This window comes from Oxyura jamaicensis, chromosome 19, assembly GCF_011077185.1.
Source record: "Oxyura jamaicensis isolate SHBP4307 breed ruddy duck chromosome 19, BPBGC_Ojam_1.0, whole genome shotgun sequence".
NCBI lineage: Eukaryota > Metazoa > Chordata > Aves > Anseriformes > Anatidae > Oxyura > Oxyura jamaicensis.
Window position 1 is genome coordinate 1,368,797 of NC_048911.1, and position 17,213 is coordinate 1,386,009.

Consider the following 17,213-nt stretch of genomic DNA (forward strand, 5'->3'; position numbering starts at 1 on the left):
GGATGAGGCAGGAGATGTCAGTGTGGTGTGCACTTTCATCAGGAAAATGTACCAACTCATCCCCTCTGTTTTCCTTCTTAGAAACAATGTGGTCATCCTCTCTGAATCAGGAATGTAGTCCTCCCCTGCAGACAACTCTCTTCTGAATTTGTCTGCAGCTCTTCTGCAGTCTTAACCCTCACACAGACATCTTTGTTCTTAGAATAGAGTCTGTGGTGTGCCGTGACTGTCCCAGGACAGGGTGTGAGCCTACCATGTGTGACCTGCCTCAGTATTTGCCCCCAGGCCTGCTCTGGCTCGGGATGTGCACAATAAAGAGTTACAGGCAATGGCACAGGCCATTGTAGCAGTCAACGACAAGCAAGGCTTATTTCTTTACTACAGAGCAGCAGAGCTCAAAGTGAACAGCACCTCCAATCACGGATTTGTTAGAGTATACTAACTGCGGCCTAAAGACATTATTATTAACACATTTTTTTCAATCAGACCTTAATTGGGTACCTATCTGCTAAACTCAAGCCATCAAAGAATCATGCCATGCACTCACAGAAGTTACAATCCATTCTTGGTAACGCCAAAAGGGGGAATCGTGTGAATACTGGTGCACTTCACTGCTTCCTCATTTGGAGAGGCAACTTAAGGATTTTACTAAGATCTAGCATGAAAGTTAAGTTTTCTGAAATACTTTATCAATTTTCCTTATATCTGCTTATTAGAAATAACAGGTTTTATTGTTCCTCTCAGCTCATACAAAGAATAGTTAAGGACACATGGAAGAAGTTGCCTTTCAGGACCCATCCTCTATTCACCTGGCTTCTTCTTTTGATCCCAGCTTAAATTAATTCTAGAGAGATGCATAGAGATGTATTGCACTAATTGGCAATTAGCTGAGCCTGTCAGGCTATTAAATGTAGACCCACTCCAAATCCAAGGCAGGTTAAGAAGTGTTCTTATTTTCAACTTCCTATGCTCTCCAGTTTGCAGCTTTAACCCACAGAAAATTTCTCCCCACATCCTTAAAATAAAAAAAACAAAGGAGTCAACTTTTCATCCTAGCACTTCCCAGCTTCCCAAACACACCAAAGAGCTCTGGAGTTGCAGGTCTCTTGCTCATCAACCATGTCATGGATCCAAAATAGCTCACCTTGGTGAGGGAATACAGAACACTTAGACAAAAAAAAAAAAAAAAAAAGCAGTTACACTTCTATAGCAGTAAGGGATCTCTAGTCAAACTACGACAAATTTTACCTTTGTTTATATTAAAGAGTGTCCTAATGGTGCTCAGGTGATGGCTGATTGGCACTAGGGGGGTTCTTTAAACAACATAGATGTCACTATGCCTGAGGAGAATAAGTTATTCCTATAGCACTGTACCATCTACTTTGAAGATGGCACTGATGGCTTTGTAATGGCACTGAAAGCAGATTTAAAAGTGGTGAAGATATTACAAATGCAATGAAAGATGAGATTTCTAGTGTCCTAGAGTCAGAGTATCCATGACAACTTTCTGCTGTGCCACAGGACTTTTAGTCAAATACTGGAAAAGTCACATATAACCTTTTTTGTTGTTGTTGTCTGTTTGTTTTTTACAAGACGCAAGGTCCCAGATAATTTTTTCTCTTAATCTCTGTAGACTTTGCTGCCTCCAGCTGTACTGGGAGACAGCATCCACAGCTGTGGGGCTCCTCAGTTTCAGATAGCCCTAAGAGTTTTTAAAGCTTTAAGATCTACCTAGGTTGTTCCCAGTTAGAGTACAAAGGTAGCTGCCATGAAGGACACTCCCCCAAAAAAACAAAACAAAACAAAACAACAACAACAACAAAAATAACTGCCACACAAAACAAGGAACTCCCCAAACTTGTCTAGCTGTAGGTCTGCAAGATCAATATAATTGTCACAGCTGATGCGTTCAACCAACATGAGCCTAATCGACATAAAAACTTTGATCATCCCAGGTATGGTATATCCCACTTAAGCACACCAATACACAAACCCTCACTGCGTTTTAGAAATCCATTTTAAATCAATTCTGGATTTTAAGATATAAATTTAGACATTTTTCTGGCTATCTACTGGGAATTGAGTGGTGTGGCATATGTCATGTTTTATTTGCCCTTTCCTTAATGAATTACTCTTTATTCTGTCTGTCATTAGACGATGAGCATCTAAAAGCACACTTGAATGCACTTCCCTTGAAAACTCGTAGTGACACAACCACAGGTCAGATCACAACTTTACAACTTTGATCCATTACTAATTTTGTTTTCCAGAATGATCTCATAGCACAAGCCTCTGCCCCAGCCAAGTACAGCTGCTGTTGCTGTGTGAAGAGAAGTAGCCTTTTCCCCTCACTCCCCAGTTTTCCCAATGGTGAACATTAAAGTATAGTACACAGCCTGATTCTTTCTGTGATTAACTGGCATTTTGAATGTGCACAATTGTTTTAACCACATACATTATTCATGAGCTTTTGACTTTTTAATTGTAAAAATAAACCCTTCTGGGTTTTAGGATTGCCAGCTGTCTTTGGGGCTCAATGCTATATTGTTTGGCACAAGAGCTCCAGTTTCCAATCCCCTAACTCATCGCTTAAGTATTCACTGAAATCAACACATGGAAGAAGTCCCAGTGAAGCCTATGGAAGCAAGAATTTGCTTCCCTAAATTTAAACATTACTCAGGTGCTCTGTCCCAATTAGAAGGACTTCATTTAAGGCTCTTGACAGTTAGAAGGCACATTGGCCTGACCCTCACTCTGCTACAGGTACCCCAAAACCACACCACATAGCTCTCGTTGCACACAAGGTCTGCTCACAGGACGGACAGACAGCAGTTTCTTCTGCTTGGGCTGGGATGCTCTGTCTGGGGAGATACAACCTGCAAAAATCTAGTAAGGAATCGGTAAGAAACATGAGGAGGTTTACACAAGAAGTAGGACAATGAGGCTCCTACGAAGTGAGCACCCTCACTCAGGGAAACAAACGGGGTTCCTTTGGCTGCAGGTAACCAGGGGTTAGCAGGAACAAAAGCTCCCAGAGACCAAACTGACTCTGCTCGTTCGTCCCGTGCAGTAAGAGGCTAATTAACCAGCCAGCAACACAACAAGTCTGACTTGCATTGTACAGAAATCTTAACAAGACCAGCGCAGTAGTATTAGCAACCCTTCAGACATGACTTGCTCACAGGATGGATCTCCAGATAGTTTACTGACTCATTTATGTTTATTTTGTCAGGAAAGTTAAAGAACGTTCATTATGTTCATGGTCAGTACAAACAAACAAAAAACTCAAACCAACAAAAGAGACCGTCCAAAATAACAAAAGGACTCCAACAAAAACTTTCCTGATTGCTTTGCATTACTGCTATTTGCATTCCTAAGGCTATAGGCAGTTCAGAAAGGGCTTTTAACAACAACAAACATTATGGAAATCTGGTTGACAACTAGAAAGCAGGAAAAGCTTATTCCTACCAGACCTATTTTGATTAGCATGTATAGACAGACCTCTCAGTATTTTGCACAACATACTGCAAAATAAGCAGACAATGTTTTCCGCATGTCATAAAAAACTATAGGCTTAGTCATATTTTGAAATGCTCTGTTGAATTAAACGCTTTCCACACCCTGTCTCAAGCTACAAATTAATGAAAAATGGAAATAAAACTCTTTTTAAAATTAAAATCCTTTTGTGTAGTTGGAAGTTATCTTGAAAAGAAGGTTTTAAAAACTAATAAGCTCTTAGAGCACAAATGATTTTTAATAAGCCTTATAATTTGAAAATTTTATTAATTAAGTGACTTTCCTAGCTGGAATAAAAAATATTTTAAAACTGGCTCATGGTAAAGAGGGAAGACAAAACTTATTTTCATACAGGAGTCAGCTGAGTGTTTTCACATTCAAACTAATACAAGGTCTGTATTCAACAAATGTGAAAGCAAAACAAAAAAATGTATGTACATTTCTTAAGCCTGTAGGTAATTGATTTCATGCATTTTGCATCTTTACTAGGTTATAGATAATAACATGCTTGTATAAATAAAAGACATGACTTCAGCTTCACTGAAAGTAAAAATCCAAGGTGAGTGTTGTAAGTAATCTTTCTTGTGGACAGTATTGAATTTATACTAAATACTGAAGACAGTTATACAGATCTACTGGGATGTGTTCCCGTAGAAGATTTTTGAGAACTAAGAAACATTGTAATATAAACACACATCACACAGCCCTGGGATTATCCATTTCATTTTATGCTACCTGATAGCATGAAATTAAATGAAAGGAGGTGGTTGGAGGGAGGAGTAGAGACGTGGCTCTTCAGGGCAGCAGGAGTCTGTCTCTGGCTGAAGGGAGCTCTGATTTCCCATCCAGGGGTGGAGATCATTTAAGAGAAGTTAAGCACTTTGACGTTCCATATAAAACCTTGTTGTGTGCCTAGGTAGGAAACTGTCTGGTTTGCCCTTTGAAGTTGTTTCAGTTGTTTTGAGAATGTGCTCTCTGTTAAGCATGCTGTGCAGACAGCAAACAGTTGGTAGACTACCCTACAGCAAAACTAAGAGACACAAGGTTCCTCCTGCAACGTGGTTTTGGGAATTCTCACATACCTCCAGCAGCTGCGTCACACCGGAACAACTGGAACAGGTCTAACACACAGTCATAGGTATTAAAAATCCATTTCTTAGTGCAACAGAGGTATGTTTCGTTAATTCAAGATGTAATTAGAAGCTGTACTGACAGACAGATTTTTTTTCCCTCAGAAATCACAGGACTAACAGCTTTCAGCTTTTCCCTTCCACAAGGTCTATGCACTAGACTGCTTGACTGTCTTGTTCCCATTTGCACGCCTACATGATACTTTAACTTTAAAATACCAGAGAGCTGGCCATGCTATCAGCACTTAATCTTGCCACGAATGTCTGAGTCACTTATCATCTCCTTCTGCCTTTCCATAAAAGGGCTGCCCACTATAGGTTATTGTTCCTTGTCTATTCAATTTAGTTCTCAGACATGCTATTGGTCATGTGTCCCTCAGGGGTACTGTGTACACAGCCTGAAACATCTTGCTGTCAAGAATTTTCTTCTTCCTTGCATTTATTTCATACCTCTCCAGTTTCACCTTGTTTCTCTCTTGAATAATTCCTCTCCATATTTTGTTCTTCAAATATTTATAGTGTATTATGTTCCATCCCTTCCTCTGTCACCCTCAGCACCTTGTAGCAATTTTCCTTATTAATCAAATCCTTCAGGTTCCTGTTAATTTCTTAGCTACTCTTCTCTGACCATCTTCTCAATTACAATAACTTCACAGTGATGAAGTAATCAGAACATAATTTATTTTGGGTGCACTTATGTAAACACTTTACAGAGAAGCACAACCAAGTGGATCCAGAAGCACTCACTTGGGTGACGCATTCAGTTCTGACACATACCGACGCCCCCTCCCACCAAGCACAAGAGTTTTTGCACATTGTTTGCAAAACTGGCCACAACAGCTCTGTATGGAGTGGTCGTGGGGGTGGTTGTCTGGCAAACAGAACAGTGCAGACAGTTGCCACCTTAAGGTTTCTGTTCAAGGTCACTGATGCTATCGTTTCTGTAATGAACACAGACACTGTAATAGGGCTTCGTTCCTCTAAAATGGCATGAGCTTTATACACAGGAACTCTGGGATACTCTAGTATTATGGTAAAGAGCAAGAATGGGTCAATGACTAAAAAAAATAAAATAAAAATAAAAATTTTTAAAAAAAGTTGAATCATCCTGCCTGTTATGGGCTCTGCAGCTCTTCTGTGGATAGAAGGGAGACTGTAATTTGTGATAATGGATGCAATCCTGTTCCTCTGATTAGCAGAACGGGTTCATGTCCCCAGGCTGAGAGACTCCTCATATGCCCTCTGCAGTTCAGCTTTTGGCACCTTGTTTACATTTCCAGTGGTTCTACAGAGGAACTGTGTGAAATGCAACCACCAGATATTTTGTATGCACAATGAAATCCAAATGTACTCACAGATGAGGGTCAAACAGGAAACAAATTCCTTTTAAAGAGATTTCTCAGGGTTACCGTAGAAACATTTTTTTCCTCAAGTTTGTTTTTTTCCATACACCTCTTACTCTTCAGTAAGATTAATCAGCCAGGAGCAAGATCAGAAGATGTAACAGGACTGCTTACGAGTTCTCAGCCAGATGGGGTCTTCTGGTACAAAATCAGGCTGCAGTTCAATACCCTCAAGTAAATGCCAATTGTTCAATGTATCTCAACATAAATAGGTTTACTCTCCCTCCCTGGTTGTTTTCCTCCCTAATGTCACTGCACACGCTTTGGTGCTCCTTGCACAATGTACAGTTCACATTGCAGGACAGGTGAATGTACAAAAGTACCTATTATATGCAGAAGTTCACCAAGTTTGCCTCTTGACCCACAGATCCTGTACACACTTCAATGCCTCATTCTTATGAGCTGAAATTCTGCATTCTTGTTCATTGACTTCTTTCAACTGCTTAAGAAACCAAAACCACCAAACACACACACATCATGTGCACCCAAATACTCTCCCTTTCACAAAATCCATCCTCCAACATCTGGAATACAGCTTTTTCAGAACAAATGGGAAGAGTTTCCCAGATTTGCTATATGAATTCAGTTGAAATGCTCCTCCTAGATGATGAAGAAAACAGTTTTGCACTTGGAAAGTAAGGGTAAGAGAAGAGAGACAGTCGTAGGAGTATTAAAAATCACTGGTCCTGACAACATTCAGCAATGTCCACGGGAGTTTTGGAAAGTAGACTTGGCAATGAGAGCAACGTTGAAAGGACTATCACTCAATAGCTGACTGAAATAAATGTTGGCTTCTGCTAATATGAGCCAGATGGGTTTATCCTTGTCAAGAATCCCATGCATGGTTGGCCCACCATACACTGCACAGGAGTAATGATTCAAACCAGAGATTTAGGAAGCCAGTCCATGCCATCTGTAACACCAAATGTCATACATAAGGTTTGCTCTGCAGAGGTTTAATTAACATGAGAAATTGGTTTTCAAACAGAATACCAGAGTTAAGACTTCTCTGGTTCCTTTACCTTATGTAAACATTCAGTTTTACTTTATTGTAAACCAGCATAACAGGAAGTTCTCCTCAAAACTCTATCCTCTCCTCTCCATTCAGAAACAAATAGCTTGGTCCTTAAAATAATGCAGTCTCACTTTTCATCATGATTTCAATTTCAATTATTTAGTACTAGTTCCAATATCACAGAATCACAGAATCACAGAATTTCTAGGTTGGAAGAGACCTCAAGATCATCGAGTCCAACCTCTAACCTAACACTAACAGTCCCCACTAAACCATATCCCTAAGCTCTACATCTAAACGTCTTTTGAAGACTTCCAGGGATGGTGACTCCACCACCTCCCTGGGCAGCCTGTTCCAATGCCTCACAACCCTATTCAGTAAAGAAGTTCTTCCTAACATCTAACCTAAAACTCCCCTGGCGCAACTTTAGCCCATTCCCCCTCGTCCTGTCACCAGGCACGTGGGAGAACAGGCCAACCCCCACCTCTCTACAGCCTCCTTTAAGGTATCTGTAGAGAGCGATAAGGTCGCCCCTGAGCCTCCTCTTCTCCAGGCTGAATAAGCCCAGCTCCTTCAGCCGCTCCTCGTAGGACTTGTTCTCCAGGCCCCTCACCAGCTTCGTCGCCCTTCTTTGGACCCGCTCAAGCACCTCGATGTCCTTCTTGTAGCGAGGGGCCCAAAACTGAACACAGTACTCGAGGTGCGGCCTCACCAGAGCCGAGTACAGGGGGACGATCACCTCCCTAGCCCTGCTGGTCACACTATTTCTGATACAAGCCAGGATGCCGTTGGCCTTCTTGGCCACCTGAGCACACTGCTGGCTCATATTCAGCCGACTGTCCACTATCACTCCCAGGTCCTTCTCCGCCTGGCAGCTCTCCAACCGCTCATCTCCCAGCCTGTAGCTCTGCTTGGGGTTATTACGCCCCAGGTGCAGGACCCGGCACTTGGCCTTGTTAAACTTCATGCAGTTGACCTCAGCCCATTGGTGCAGCCTATCCAGAAATATGAAAAAACAAAACAAAAACAGGTGGGAAGGTAGGTCAGAGAGGGAAAAAAAAAAAAAAACACAATACACTTCTTTTCACTTTTGGTTTGTTTCAAGGACCATAAGAACACGCAGTATTGGTAGAAGTGATCAGATGGGTGGTTGCATTGCAGAGGTTTTCTGTGTCAAACTGCAGACCATAGTAAAATCTGGAGAGCCCTATGCCTTCACTGCTTTTGCAGCCCTGGCTCAACTTGCCCAAACAAAGCTGAACTGATGGTCCCACACAAGCTCTTTGGCTGTACCCTTTCAGCTTGCTGCTTGCTGCACCTTGCGTCTTTATGCAAATTCCAGTCCGTCTGCGCTAAAGACTGTTCCTTCTCTCCATAGACACGAGATCGGTCCCTCCCACAGATTTACACCAAGATCTGCTTTCGATTCCTGAATGGTGTCCTCCTACAGGAGGAACTGGACCTTGACCTCCTCCTCATTTACTTACATTCCTTAAGCATAAATTCAGGCCTGTTTCCACCAACGAAAGACCCCCACCTCCACCCTACAACCCTTTCTCATATTCATGGTTTCAGCTATCATCCCCCTTCCAGAATACAACTCCTTGCAAATGTTTTCTGAAACAACATCTCAGAGGAACACCATGGAGACAGACAAGGGAGGTTTTATACTCTGGCCAAACCACCAATCAACGTCTATTGCAATACCTCAGCCTTGGCAGATGTTACCTTCATGCACCCCTCCAGAGTGCTACTACAAAATCAGATCTGAGGGATTTATTTGGTAGACTTACGATGAGCGTGGCCATTCACTTACATGGGAGATTTAATTCAAACTGCACAAAGTGGAATATATTCCGATGCAGAGATTATGATATATCAATCTCCAAATAATCAATAACCTGGAAATTATGACTCTCACAGGAAACGTAGAGCAGGAGAGATTTTGAATTCAGTATTTTAAATTACAAGTTTTTCCACTCAAAAAGTGTCATTTGTTCTCAACTGTTATTTCTGATTTTGATTTTTTTTATTAGTTTAAAATGTTTTCAGTATGAAACAGTGGCTTTTCTTCCAATTGTTTTTAAAACTGTATGATGTTATCATTCCATTTACTATATGAAAAGCATCAGTAAATTTCTTAAAATGTGGAAGACATAAAAGAGCTAACAGTAACTAAGACACTCCTAAAATAAACACAGATCTGCCATGAAGTAGCCTACAGTCACAAACATGAGGTACGTTATTTCTACTTTCATTCCACCTACCAGACTTCACTTCCTATTGTAGTTTCTTTTCCTCTGAGAAGAGCCATGTAAAGGTATATGTAGATTATATACAGTGAGTTGCACAAAGCAAGAGAAACAGGAAAAAGAATACACAGAAAAGTATGGCCAGGAGAAATCAGATCAGCAGGCTAGAGTTTCAGAAGTGCAGGAAATATGAAAGCAGAAATAAATGATAGTGCTGACACTTTTCCAGATTAAGCATATCTGGTACATCTGACTCTTGTTGTCAACAGGAATAAGAAGATATAAAAGTAATCCAGATATGACATACATTCATGTTATTGCACATACCTAGGGTAAGTTTTTAATCTGCTCCTTGGGTAAAGACAGAATACCTGCTTCATCATGCTTATTACAAGCATTTTATAATCCACTGATAATATCAAAACCTGTTTTGGGGATTCAGATATGATTTACTTACGTGCAAGTAATTTGATCCAGAAGACAAGAAATAGCTAATCAGCCTGTAGTCATTGCACCACTCTCTGATGTATTAAAATTGCTGTTTTTTGACTAGTTTCCTAGTGTTGTATTTTATTTCTTTAAAAAACAACCAGCCTATGCTTCAGACATATAGGATTTCAACTATAGCTTCAAGGGTTTCCTTATGAATCTCCTGAATAAATTTGGTACCTATAAAAAAGAATTCATCTGATAAAAACAGATTCAGGAAATTAAAAGAATTTGGGATTTTTCACTCATTATCATTGGATAGCTATAATAATATTGAGACAAACATTTACGAGGGTTGCTCTCTTCCCAAGACAAATCAGACCAGCCACCAGAAGGTCTTGTAAAAATAATAATAATAATAATAATAAAAAAACTGCCTTCCTCACCATTTTGCCCAGTTCAAAACTTGAACAAATTGGCTCATAAGTTGAGGCAGAGCATGAGTAGCACACTGCACACACCCCACATATCGACCCACCTGTGATCCAGAATGGAAGAAGGTTTATAGCAATACAAGCCAGCTAAGTTCAGTGCCATAACTACTTCTGACAGTCAGGAGTCGCCTCTCCTGAGCTTGGCAGAAGCCCCAGTACCAGTGTGCTTCACTGGACTGACAACCCAGCACTCAAGTTCAATTTCTAGTGCAGCTATTAGTTGACCACAGGCTAATGGAGAAAAATTATATCAATTTCCTTGTAAGTGCTTTTAGATTCATGGAGATATAAAAGATATAAAAGCGAAGAAATTATTATCACTGGAAGAGACGGATGATCTTTGAATTGCTCTGCTTTTTCCTGAATCTGTGTCTGTACAAAACTTTTCTGGTATGCTACAAAAAAAAAGTCTTGGTCCTCCTGAAAGCAGTCAGCTCATGGACGACATAACTTGCCTTCTTAATTTTCTGTTTCTTGCCCTCCACTTTAGTCCTCCTTTCAAACTCATCACCAAAACATTCGAGATTTATCTCAACAGATTTTTTTGAGCAACTTTTCCCTGCTCAAGGGAAAAATAAGGTTATATTCTCCCAGTAAAGAAACTGCCACAAAACCATAGTGTAGAAAGATGCTAGGAAGGCTTTCATAACTTCGTCTACTTCAGAAAAACAGCCAAAGTTATAGTTGTTAGTTGTACTCACCTTTGATGAAGTCAATGAAAACGTTAGTGGGTTATGTCAAGCAATAAGCAGAGTGGTAATTAAATATTCCTACCCTCAGCTCTTCTGAGCTTGTTTCCTCCCTGGCAAAAATCCCCTCTTTATTTTTATGACACCCCCAGAAAAATGTAGAACAGCACATGCATGTACTACTCTAAGAAACTTGCTTAAAAATGGCAAAATAAATCAAATCATGAAGCTCCTTAGCCCCACCAAAAGACAGGAACGGATGACAGTTTAGGGAACAGAAGCAAAGTCTGTGCAGTTGGAATCGGCACGTTCCTGCAGCAGGAGAACATTTGAAGAGTCAATGATACTAAAAAGATTGGTTGCTATCTACATCATGGGCATGGCAAAACCCGCTCAAGGAGTGAGGATTTCCCAATAGCTTTAACCAGGGTTTCAAGGTTGTTATATACAAAACGTGTTCTACAAGGCCTCATCTTTCAAAAGATCTCTTTTCCTGAGGACATCCAGTGTTTTATATAATCTTGCTTTTAAAATGCTTGGAGTATATGAGGAAAAGAGGTATTCAGGTATAGAAAGCTGGCAAACCAATGCAGTTGCTTTATGCACACAAGTATCTGCTTGATGAGGCTGCATCGTAAGAGCCGAAGACAGTTGTCCCAGGTCCCTGTTCTCAACACAAATGGATGTATACAATAGCACCTTCCGGGCATTAAAAGAGAAATATAAGAACAGAACAATATTCCCAGCTGCCTATTGCTGAGAGCAGCCACAATTTTGGAGTGTTCAGGGACAACAGAGAAACTCAGTAGCAACAAATGCAGCTGTAATGGGAGAATCAGATACTCCCATGTGCATCAAATAAATGTCATACAATAATGTCAAATACATACAAACACATACAAATATATGTCAAATAAATGTCTGGCATAGTATGTTGGCACAATGCCAACACCCATTTTTCAGTACCACTAATGACTATTTCACAAGGTGGCTAATTAGCGAACCACATGAAAAAAAAAAAAAACTCTTGACTTGGCCCTGGCAAGCACTGAGGACACACTTTTCATTCCTGTTCACGTTCATCTTTGGCCCATGGACTGCTGTGTATTTAAATTCATGGCCCACCTTGGAATAATAGAAAAGCAAAAAATACTTCTTGCAATCAACTTTTGCAAACAACTTGAACTACATTCAGAAAAACTCCATAAACCTCAGAAGCACACTCAGAAAGAGCAAGATCCTTGCAGATGGCAGAGAGGTCACATAAAGACACTACATGGAAGGTTCAGGAAAATGAAATTGTACCCCAAAGAGAAAATAGCATAATCTACTCTGGCAGGCTGACAGTAGAGTTAGCACAAGAGAGGCCAAAAACACTTTGCGGGATGACTTGCAAAAGTTCTAGCATTCAGTAATAAACCCTTCAATAAAGTTGTGGATGCCACTTTTCTGAAGTGTTCAAGGACAGTTTGGATGGGTCCCTGGGGAACCTGATCTGGTGGGTGGCATCCCTGCCTATGGCAGTGGGTTGGAACTGGGTGAGCTGTAAGGTCCCTTCCAACCCAAACCCGTCTGTGATTCTATGATTCTGCGCAAACAGAACCTTGTTAGAGAGCCTGTTGAGCCAATGGAAGATCAAGTTGGAAAAGAAGCTTTCACAGAAGGTAAGGCTGCAATAAAAATAATTATAAAAAGATATATAAATATAGACATATATGTATTTTTCCGTTGAAAGGTTTCAGTGCTAGAAGCCTCTCCTCCCTTGAGGCTGTGGGAGCTAGCAGCCTTGGAAGACGTACCTGAATTTGAAGTGGAGGTTACAGCAAAGGTAGAAAGCACAGTGCCATATCACAAGCACAACACAGTGCTCACCCAAGAGCTTTAAAGAAATTCAAAGAAGAGACTGCTGAACTTCTGCCTTTTATACAATTTGTTTAATATCTGTTTCTAACCCCATGTTTAATCTCGCAAGGGAGTTCTGAGGCTGACCTTTCTGGAAGGGCATAAATATAACCTCCAAATTACCCTTCTCAAGAAAACACCTCTTTAAAACATTTTGCTATGTGCACCAAAAAATGCATAAAGTGAAAAAAGGCACAACACTTCATCCATGTAACTTGCAAAAGTCTTCAATACAGAAAACTTAATGTCACTAGGTTTTTCAAAGTAGGCTAAGGAAGTCAGGTTTGCAAATCCATCTAAAAATGTTTACTGGGTATCTGCTAACTCCTTTATTGGCCCCTCTGAAAATCATGCATTCATATTGGTAGACTAGTTTATCAATTCTGATGCTACTGTTCTCTGTGACAAAAATGACAATGTTTATTGAACCTGAGCTGAACCTGGATATATTGGATTTCTCTCTCCTACCTTCATCAATTGAAATTATGGCACTTACCTTAAGAGTTTGGGTGAATCACCCACTTCTCTCCCCAAGAAGAGACTGGCCACATAGACCTAATTTAGGATGGAGAGATTTGTCTGGAGCTGTGCATGAGTTTGTTAGTTGTTCTCACCTATGCCCCTAATTAACGCCTGCGATCTCAGCAGATCAATGTTGTCTTAAAATATTAGGTGTCGGCTCCTTTACTCTAACTTTGATCCTGAGCTCTTCAATTTCAGCCAAATCTGCTGCCTGACCCTTTTCATTGTGAAGTTATTGTAAAAACACAAGTTACCATTAAAACAGCAAACAGTTATGGGTGCAACTGCCACTGTAACATAAATTAACTACATTATCTCAAACTGCATTATAAACAGCTACATACTGTGGCACTAAAGATATACTAATGAGAAGTTACTTAATTACCTTACTCAGTGCTGTGAAGATAGATTCACTTCTCTAAGTCCAAACCACCATTACACCACCTGAACTGAAAACAGAACGTGTCCCCTCTGAACACGCTGCTGTGGGAAGGCTGTGAGAGGTGAAAGCAGAAAGGAACCAATTAATTATAATTAGTTATAAGGAGTTGTGTGCCTTTTTTTTTTGTTTGTTTGTTTGTTTTTTGTTTTTTAATGTTTTTAAGTGCACATGTATTGGATACTGGTAGATTTTTTACCTTCTCTTACATTTTGGTACTAGGGTGCCTTACAAACCTGGGCATTTAAGGTAGCAAGTCTGAATCTGGGGGACTCTTCATCTACAATAAATTCCCTGAGCTACTCATAACTTGAACTTAAGTTTTCAAACGACACAGCTCATTACTGAGAAACGTTAACCTTCACCTTTTGAACTTACGGATTGCCAAAGAGAACAGAATGGACACTTCTCTTACATGTGCATTCCACTCACAATTAGAATTCATCTCTCCGTAAAATCCATGAAAGCAAGGTTACTTCAATAAAATATTTTCAGATCTCTAAAAGGTTGAAAGGCAGTTTAAATTCTCACAACACAAGTGCACTTGAACTCAGTCCTTTCGTTGAGACTCATCTATTTGCTTTTTTGCATTTTCCATAGGGCATTGCCACTAAAATTTTCCCTTGATGTCTGCCATTTCTGAAAGCCTGAAGGAAATTATATGAATAGCGTAATACAGATGAAAAATGAAGCAATCAATAGGCACTAAAATGGAAAATTGCATACACGTATATTACATTAACTACACAGAAATACATCTTCCAGGAGACTTTACAGTAATTGTTGCAAAAATAAATCACACCCAAAAAGTGCTTATTAATGTTATGGGAAATAATGTTGCTTCTGATGTAATTTTACAGAGGGCTTACTAATTTATTTTTGAGTATTCTATAATTAGTATCCAATGCAGCAATTTAGGTTTAAAAAAAATCTGAGGCTACATAGGTCAACACTAACATTGTTTACAATTCTAAAAAGGAAAACAAATCCTAATATATTCTAAATATTGCTTTCCCAACATCTGCAAATTACCAGCTACACAAACCCTTACTTACAAGATGAAGTCAGAACAGGATGGTAATTAAAATTTCAGTTAGGTATTGAGAAAGAAAAGGAAAAAAACAAGACAGTCTCAACATTTCCCGAGTGTACTTTGAGCCATACTGTTTTCTGTGGACGTTGTTTTGACAATACCACAAGAAGCAACAAATAATGGAGCACAAGATGATAGAGGTTAAATAGAAATGGCTTTAATTTTTCATAGTTACAGGCATAAATCTGTCCATTTATCCTCAATTAATGTAACCTAAGAGAAAGCCCCCGTTCATCCATAAAGCAAAGCAGCCAATCTTCTCTCATTAACAGAGATGCACCATTTTCTCCATCCACAGCTCATTTGTGGCTATGGCCTTTAAAACAGGAACTTCACCCCAAGATGATTCTCAAAGAGAGCTGCACTGGTACAACAGACTTTATTAACTATATATTCACCTGCCTTCAGTCAAAAATACAACTGTATTAAATCGTACTTTTACTCACAGCTAAAAGTGATGGTTTGAAACATTGCAGTAAACATGTGAATGCTCTTCAGTAATAAAGTAATAGATTCTTAAGTTACTATACAGGTATATTATGCTAATGCCAGATAGAAATGTATGGTGATGACTAATATTAAGCTCTATTCAATTGGTATGTTCTCAAACAGGATATAATAATCTCTCAAGCTTCCCCTAATCTATATATCCTCTTAAGAAGGAGATTAATTTTCATGCTAATTCATAAGCAAGTCACAGAGTCTATGCAACAAACATTAGCCAAATATAACCAAAGAATGTCTCATTTTTTAACCCAGGAAGCATCCTCTCCAGAGGCCAAAGAATCCCTTGTGGACAAGAAAAAATACTCAACTTCCTTAGTTAGGCTTCCTAAAATATTTATCTGTACAGACTCAAAAATATGAATTTGATGCATTATAACAAAGTATTACACCCACTGCAGATGCATGTCATTGAAGTTTCTCCCTGGGGATTAAACAGAAAGCAATCAAAAAAAGTAGCTTTGTGAACTTCTTACTGTCCCACAGTGCACTTAAACAATGGTAAATCGGTTCTGCAATTTCTCTATATACTATTGACATATTTCAGTAGATTACTGAAGACATTAGGGGGGCATTAGACTGCCTCCATCCCTGAGGTTAGAAGGAAACAACTGCTGGTGATAGCGTAATCATTCTCCTTCACTTTTCAAAGCTTTTTTTCCCCCTTGCAGTCAAACATAACCGTAGGTATCTCATTACTGCATATGGAGAATTTTAGTATAGACTTTGTCCTCTTCCTTCTAGTTAGCTGCATGCAAGGATCTATGCTGATGAGAAACTCTGGCATGAAGCATGTGGAAGCCCTCCTGTATCACTTGCAGGTTCATTCTAGAAAACGTTACTCAGGTGAGAGCCAGATGCTGCTGCGGGCAGACTTGCATTCAAGCAGACTCCCAGGCCCTGTGTGTTTTCTGAACCGTACAGGCTCCACGTGTTTGTTCTCCACTTATCACGGCAGTGCTGTGAACAACTGTATCAAAAGCAAATGGGCAGATAAAGGCTGTTTCGAAGAGTCCTGACTGCCAGTAACGCGATACGCAACCACCTTGTGTGTGGCCATAGGAACAAAGATAGCCACTTGTGCAAGCCAGATGAATTCTTTACACTCTGAAAGTAGATAAGAGAACACCGATGTTAGTCCCATTATTTAATTTACTACTGGGAAGCGTTCAAATGTTACTGTAGTGACTGTGGTACAAACAATCCTATTCAGAAGAGAAAGAATACTATCTCCCTCATATTGTTCACAGCCATTATGTTTTCTTTGTTCTATTCATTCTTGAACAGATGTTAGAGCTAGAGGCTTATAGGCAGTTTCTGAGTTTTAACCAATGTATTTGATATGCTTCAGCATGGATTTCTAAAACCAGAAACTTCTCTTCTTGCAGAAAGCCCTGTTTAATTTTTAACAGAAAAATGAATACTTGGTCTTCCAACTAACAAGATTTCTCCCTTAAAAAGGAAAGCAGAGTTAGCAATACGTTCTGCAGCATTTTTCCAATATTCTTTCATGAATTCTTAAACAACACTTTTAGGCTTAAAGATATTTCTAGCTTCCCACATTTAAAAAAGTTTTTGGCAGGAAATAATTTTATCTAGTATTAAAACACAGTATCAGACAAATATGTTCACTAAATACCCTGCCTAGAAACTAAAACAATTTAATTGCCTAGTAACTCCTGTATTTTACTATCATGATGAATTCAGTTTGTCAAGAGGCATTAAACTCATGAAGCCTATCAAACGTATCGCAAGCTTGTTTTAATTTCTGAACACACCTTCCGGATGCAATGTAGGCTGCCCCAGGTCTGAGGCTGAATGAAGA

The 17,213-nt window shown here is 39.6% G+C and overlaps 1 long non-coding RNA gene across 1 annotated transcript in view; it reads right to left on the bottom strand.

Annotated features, from left to right (window-relative positions):
• Positions 1 to 5,305: 5,305 nt before the first annotated feature.
• LOC118176165 overlaps positions 5,306 to 17,213 on the bottom strand; it is a 40,314-nt gene continuing 28,406 nt past the window's right edge. Inside the window, exons 3-4 of the long non-coding RNA XR_004755287.1 lie at positions 13,738 to 13,846; positions 5,306 to 6,187 (exon numbers count right to left, since the gene is read on the bottom strand). This is a non-coding gene — a long non-coding RNA (uncharacterized LOC118176165). The remainder of the gene's footprint in view (positions 6,188 to 13,737; positions 13,847 to 17,213) is intronic.